The following is a 7,658-nucleotide window of genomic DNA, read 5'->3' on the forward strand; positions in this document are numbered from 1 at the left end:
CAGGGCCCAACACCCCATCCTCTCCACTCAGGGACCCTCTTCCCGCGACCTCAGCATTCAGGGACCCTCCCCCCCTCCTACCGATCTCACCACTCGGGGCCCCCCTCCCCTTCCACAACCCGGCCAAGCCCGGCCCACTCACTCGGAGGCGCCCTCGCTGGTGGGGGACGGGCCCTCGGCGATGGCGGGGTTGATAGTGAGCGCCGGCAGCACCGGCTTCCTCCGGGCCAGCATCGGGGCTCCGCGGGCCGGCGGCGGCGGCACCTCTAACCGGGGCCCATAGGGGGCGGGCCGGGAGCGGGCGGCGCCGACGTGAGCCCGGGGCTGCGGCCGCGGCCTAGGCGGGCACCGGGGCGGCGAGGGCGGGCGTCGCTGCGGACCGGGGCCAAGGGGCGCCGAGAGGCGCCGGGGCTGAGGCCGAGGAGCCGCCGCCGCCGCAAGGGAGGCCCGCCCGAGGCTGACGCTGCAGCCGGAGCCCGGGAGGCCGAGGGCAGGGAGGGGGAGCGACGAGATCGCGGACCGGCCTCTCGCGAGAACCAGCGCCGGGAGCCGCGCGGACCCGCCCCTTACCGCGGCGCCTGCGCACCAGCCGGAGGCCGCCTTCCGGAGGGGTGGGGGGGGAAGGGGGCGGAGACCTATTGAGGCGGCGCCCTGAGCCTGCGCCCTCGCTCGCGTCCGACGGCGCGTGTGCGCATGCGCTTGGGGCTCTGGGCGGCGGCGCAGGGGAGACGGAGCTAGCAGTTTAGGGATGAGAGCGGGCAGGTGGGCCGGAGTGAGGCCTTGTTCCTGTGAGCGTCGTGGGTGCTCGACTGGGGCTCCGTGAGCCAGTAAGATCCCCAAAAGTTGTGGGAGGCCACCCAGGGTCAACTTCGGTCTTTTTGCCACTTACGGACACTTTCCCCCCCCCCCCCCCCCCCCCCGGTGATATCAATTACCCAATTCTTTCATGAAAGGTCATTTCAAAACATTTTGAAAATTTTAAGTTGATTTATTTATGTATTTATTCAAGTAATGTCTACACCCATCGTGGGGCTTGAACTCACAACTGCCAGATGGAGAGTCACGTGCTCCACTGGCTGAGCCACGTGCCCCTCAAAACAGGTTTTAAATTGTGGCGAATATATGTGACATAAACTTACCACTTACCATTCTAAGTGCGCAGCTCAGCCGCGTCAAGCACACTCACATGGTCGTGCAACCCCCCCTTCTGACTCCAGAACTTTCCAGCTCCCCAGACTGAGACTCTGTCCCCATGAAGCACTGACTACCCCCCCCACCCCCCCCCCCCGCTCCCACCTTCTACTCTCTGTCTCTGCGGACAGGACTCCTCTAGGGACCTCAAATCTTTGGAATCATGGGGCGCCTGGGTGGCTCAGTCGGTTAAGCGGCCGACTTCGGCTCAGGTCACGATCTCGCAGTCCGTGAGTTCAAGCCCCGCGTCGGGCTCTGTGCTGACAGCTCAGAGCCTGGAGCCTGTTTCAGATTCTGTGTCTCCCTCTCTCTGACCCTCCCCGTTCATGCTCTGTCTCTCTCTGTCTCAAAAATAAACGTTAAAAAAAAAATTAAAAAAAAAATAAAAATAAATAAAAAATCTTTGGAATCATACTGTTAAAAAGAAACCAATAGGCCCAAAATGGATTCACTCGTGTTAAGCCCCATGTCAGTAAACCAAGACTTAACACCTAACCCAATTACAGTGTTAGACTCTCCCAAGAATGACCTTTAACGAGCCAATCTGGAATTGCTTGGTCATCACTAGTGGGATAGCCTGCCTGATAGACACCCCCTCCCCCCCCCCCCCCGCCGCCAGCCTTCCCCCAAAGGAAGGTGACCCTGCTTGAAACAACCCACTCTTTGCTAGAAACTTCCTTTTTCTGCTGCTTCTGCCTGTAAAAACCTTTCCTTTTGTACAGGTTTTCAGACTTCCTTTCTACCTGCTGAGACGGGGATGCTGTGCACCTCATGAACCATTAAATACAGCCAATTAGATCTTACATTTGCTCAGTTGAATTTTGCTTTTTAATGATGGAGTATTTGTTCTTTTGTGTGTGTGACTGATTTCACCCAGCATAATGTCCCCAAGCTTCATCCGTGTTCTAGCAGGTGTCAGAATTCCCTTCCTTTTTAAGGCTAAGTAATATTTCGTTGTATGGATAGGACACATTTCGTTTATCCATTCATCCATTGTTGGATATTTGTGTTTTTCTATCTTTTGGCTGTTATGAATAACAGTGCTATGAATACAGTGCAAAAATATCTGTTCAAGTCCCTGCTTTTAATTCTTTATTTTTGAGAGAGAGAGAGACAGAGCATGACCGGGGGAGGGGCAGAGAGAGAGGGAGACACAGAATCCGAAGCAGGCTCCAGGCTCCGAGCTGTCAGCACAGAGCCTGACTCAGGGCTCGAACTCACAGACCTCGAGATCATGACCTGAGCTGAAGCTGGAGGCTTATCCACCTGAGCCACCCAGGCGCCCCAAAAGACAGTCATTTAAATGGGAAAAAAGGTTGACATCATAAAACACTCTCCACACTGCATTTCTTTATGTCCCGTCCCTGTGCCCCGGCGTATTTGTCATGGTGGGTGTGCCTTTGGGGCCCTCGTGCAAAGAAACAGAGAGGGAAGGGCTCAGGCGACACCCTCTTCCAGGGTCCCCTGGTCACCCTGGCTCAGTTCTGCCCACTTTTTTCCAGCTACCCTTCAATCATATTTTGATAGTTGGTTTGCAGGGCTCTTTACAGGATAGGTACAGAAATACAGTGTTTACAAAATAGATACATAATATATATCCACGTGATTACAAAATGTAACACCCGATCTAAAATGCAACGTAACCTTATAGCCGCCCCTGATTAAAACTGCTCTGTATCTCGGCTCCTTCGCTACCCCAACCTGAGCCTTCTTACCTTTTCCTCCGGCTGCTCCCACCCAGCCCCCTCCAAGTTGGGGAGAATGCTTATCCGGCTTCAAAAATTTCCACAGCCTTCCCCAGCTCCGGGCGTTTCTACCTCCCTTGTGTGCTGCAACGTGAGCTCCCCATCATTTTATTTTAGGCTCTATGGGCACAGACAGTCTTGTTTATTGAGCCCTGACTTTCACATGACAAACGCACAGTTTGCTAACGCTCAAGCCCTCGAGCTTGTACCATTGCACGTACCCACGTGGGCATGCCCGGAAACAAGGCGGAGTGAGGGTTTCTGTCCCTCCGGAAAGTTTCCTCGGTGCCCTTTTCAGGCAGTCGGCCTCGCCCCCTGCCAGCAGTGGATCAACAGTGGGTTTTTGAAATGAGAGATAGACAGACAGACAGATAAGATGGGGGGGGGGCTGATTTGTCATGCGTGGCCTTTGCCCTCCCCTGTGGTGTAGACATTTCCACCGTGGCCACTTTTCGGCTACCAGGAAGCTGGAAAGGAAGGTAGCAATCAGCGCGCACGAGACAGGACGAGCTGGCCGCCGCCCACGACTCCCCTACGGACGCCCTAGCTTCTGGTTTCTCTCCCCCCAGATTACTTCTGCGTGTTCTAGAGCTTGGTGGAAAGGGAGCTGTGCCGCCTGCACGCCTCCGTGACCGACTTCTTTCGCACAGCACGCTGCATTCGTGCACGCCGCCACGTCTAACGGTAACGGGTCCTCTTGCTTCGCTACAGGATATTTCAGGGGTGTGGATTGGGGGATGGCCCCAAGAAGAGTTCACATCTTTTCTCGTGTTGCCCCTTCCCCTCCCGGTCCACACTCGCAGCTTGAATAAAACAAACGGGCGTCCCTGTCCTGGGGGGGGGGACAAGTTTCCCGCTAATCACGTGGCGGTCACCACTCGATACAGAACGCGAGCCTTTATTGTTGAGATAACACTGCGGATTTCACGCCCTCTACCCTCCTATCTTTATTAACGAGCACGCTTTGCTCTGCAAACTCTCCCACTAACATATCTCTGTACTTATCACCGGTTCCAATCACACCTTTCGTAAGGCATGTGTTCCCTGGTCCCAGAAACGTGGGTGTCTCCTACATCCGTCCCCTGGCCCAGGAAATAGATTTCTAATCGTTTTGGTAGCTTCAACCCAAGGTGACATTTACCCTGTTCAGGCACGATCTGGTGTCACCATCACACATGTCCGCCCCTGCTATCTCAGAATGCACCCTGAACTTCGTCTGTCTTACCTGTGCGGTGGGTTAGCAAAAACAGTGGCTGACAGGCCCCCTCTGGGTATCTGGAATGCCCAGCAAATCTACTCTCAGGCACCTGGCCTAGGAAACTCTTGCCTCGTATAACTGGGAGACATACACACTAATGTTCTCAATGGCAGGAATCTGGAAGGTACACAAATCCAAATCCAGGGACAGATATGTTCTAGAATAGTCCCACAAATAAATGCCAAGCAGCAGAAAACTCACAAATGACAACAACATCAAAAAAAAAAAAAAAAAAAAAGGTCTCAGGAGTATGGGACACCCGGCTGGCTCAGCGGGTGGAGCACGTGATTCTTGATCTTGGGGTCCTGAATTCGAGCCCCACGTTGAGTGTGGAGGTTACTTTTTTAAAAAGTCTTAGAGATATAGAGTTACAGACTATGTCTTTATGAGACCATATTTATGAAATGGAATCGGCTCGGCACCATTAGCCACTGGGGAATTGCCCAAAAGCCCCAAAGAGATACGACTACCACAGGCCATTAGAATGGCTGGGATAAAAAAAGGCTGACAATACCAAGTGTTGGCAAGGAAAACAGTTTAGTGGTTTCTTAGAAAGTTAAGCAAATACTTACTATACGACCCGGCAATCTCACCCCTGAGGGCTCACCCAAGAGAAAGAAACTCTTGGGTTCGCACAAAATCTGAACAGGAGCGTTCATAAAAGCTTTCCTGGTAAGAGACCAAAAGCTGGAAACAACCCAAGGGCTCTTCAGTGGGTGACCGGAAAAACAAATTCTGGACCGAGTGAATAAAAACACATAAAAATAAAGTATGGATTAATTCCACGCAAGGGAATACTGCTCGGTAATACGAAGGAATGAGCCGAATACGTACAGGGCCTTGAGTGAATCACAAAGGCGTTTTGTCTGACGAAAAGAAGGCGATCTGAAAAAGTTACGTGATGCAGGGCTCCATTTATACGAGGTCTCTAGAAGAGTATATTCATAGAGACAGGAAGTGGGTGCCAGCGGTGGGGGCGGGGCAATCACTTAATGGAGGGGGGCCTGGGTGGCTCCGTGGGTTGAACGTCCGACTTCGGCTCAGGTCACGATCTCACATTTTGTGAGTTCCGGCCCCGCGTCGGGGTCTGTGCTGATGGCTCAGAGCCTGTCGCCTGCTGCGGATTCTGTGTCTCCCTCTCTCTCTGCCCCTCCCCCACCCCCACGCTCGCTCTCTCTCTCTCTCTCTCTCTCTCTCTCTCTCTTTCAAAAATAGATGAACATTAAAAACAAAAGAACAATTACTTAATGGATACTGGGTTTCCTTTTGGGACGATGACACTGTTTTGAAACTGGGCAGAGCTGATGGCCGCGAGACATTGTGAATGTATTGAGTGCAACTGAGGTGTTCGCTTTGAAACAGTTCATCTTATGTTGTGTGGATCTCATCCCTTCCAACGACACTACATTTTGCCATTGGGCCGGCCTTTTATTTCGTTGTCCTCTATTTCCGTTAATACATCTCTTTGGTGGAAATACTGTGTGATGGTGAGCTATGTACGGTGTCTCTCTTTTCTTTTCTTTTTTTTTAGTTAATTTTTTTTTAACATGTATTCAGTTTGGAGAGAGAGTGTGAGCGGGGGAGGGGCAGAGAGAGAGGGAGACACAGAATCTGAAGCAGGTTCCAGGCTCTGAGCTGTCAGCCCAGAGCCCGACGTGGGGCTTGAACTCACGGACTACAAGATCGTGACCTGAGCTGAAGTCTGACTTTAACCGACTGAGCCACCCAGGCGCCCCAGGCATTGTCTTTTTTACTCGATTTTTTTTTTCTCTTTTTTAAATTAGGGCAGCATGTGCATAGTTCAATGGTTTTTAGTATAAAATTCACTGTGCTGTGCAGGCATCACCACGATCTAATTCTGGAACATTCCCATCATTCCAAAAAGAAACCCCATCCCCAGCAGCAATCAGTCCCTGTTCCTCACCGCAGCCCCCAGCCCCCACAAATCTGCTTTCTGTCTTTTGCCACCAACTTCTAACTGTATTAATAATAAAATACCTCCTGAGGGATGAATTCAAAATGGGGTTTTGATACGCTATCCTAATCACTCTGATCAAAGTCCTAAATTCAAGGTTTCTGGAAAGAGCAATGACTTTTTTTTTTTTTTTTTTTTTTTTTTTACAGGGGCAATTAAAAAAATCTCAGGGCTTGGCAAGATCAGATGGGTGTGTGCAGATTTTCCCCTCAAGGTTGGCATCCTAGACGACCTTCGATTTGTGGAGGCACTTACTGGTCAGTCTGATTTCTGTGTTTCTTATAAAGCATTTGAAGTATTGTTGGGATCATCTTGCAAACGAGGAATCCCTTCAAGACTTGAGGTCTTGAAAAACTCCTTTCAACCCTCTGGGCCTCAGTTTCCCCTTTCCTCCTTTGGCACTAAAGCAGGGCTCTGCAAACTTTTTCTGTAAAGGACCGGATAATAAATATTTTCAGCTACCCAACACTGGCTCGTAGCCAGAAAGCAGCCACAGCCCGTATTCAGACAAGTGAGCGTGGCCGCGTGCCAATAAATTGTATTTATGGACACTGAAATTTGAATTTCGTATCATTTCTGACGCCAGAAAGTATTATTTTCTTTCTTTTGTGATTCCTTCCTCCCTCTCTCTCTCTCTCTCTCTCTTCCTTCTTCCTTCCTTCCTTCCTTCTTTCCTTCCTTCCTTCCTTCCTAAGTAAGCTTCATACAACACAGAGCCCAACACGGGGCTTGAACTCACAACCCTGAGATCAAGACCCAAGCTGAGATCAAGAGTCAGACGCTTCACTGACTGAGCCACCCAGGTGCCCCGTCAGAAAATATTCTTAAATTTTCTTCAGGCATTAGCAAAATGTAAAAACCACTCTTAACTTGCAGGCCGTGCAAACACAGGTGACAAGCTGGGTTTGGCCCGTGGGAAGCCTACAAAGAGGGAAGAGGGCAAGGTTGCAGCTTAATTATTTTATTTTATTTTTTTAAGGTTGAGGTTTGAAATAGGATGCCAGAGAAAGTGGCATTTGGTCACAGGCGTAAAAGGTGGGAGGATGTCCCGCGGGGACGTGGGGGAAGGGTTTTGAGGCAGAGGAAACAGTCCGCGCAAAGCCAGTTGGATCCCCGAGCCATTTTCCAACCACTGGCAGAAAACGAGGTCAGCCTTCCAGGACGGCCACCCATCCCCTCCTCGTGCGCACCACACGGGGACTATTGTTTCTATTTTGTTTTTGTTTTTGTTTATTATTATATTTTTTAGAGAGAGAGCGCGTGAGCGAGCAGGGGAGGGGCAGAGGGAGAGGGAGAGAGAGAGAGAATATTAAGCAGGCTCGAGGGTCGGTGCGGAAACGGAGCGGACCCCGGAGGCTTGGGTCTGGCGGGCAGGCTGGTTAATGCGCAGCGAGGGGTTCTGGGAGGAGGGAAACCCCCAGTGGGCGGCAGGTGTCAGTTCCTGTGGGGCAAACCCCCCCACGGTGGCCGAGCTCAGGCCACCCAGGTG

The sequence above is a fragment of the Panthera uncia genome, chromosome A2 (genome assembly GCF_023721935.1).
Source record: "Panthera uncia isolate 11264 chromosome A2, Puncia_PCG_1.0, whole genome shotgun sequence".
NCBI classification, from domain to species: domain Eukaryota; kingdom Metazoa; phylum Chordata; class Mammalia; order Carnivora; family Felidae; genus Panthera; species Panthera uncia.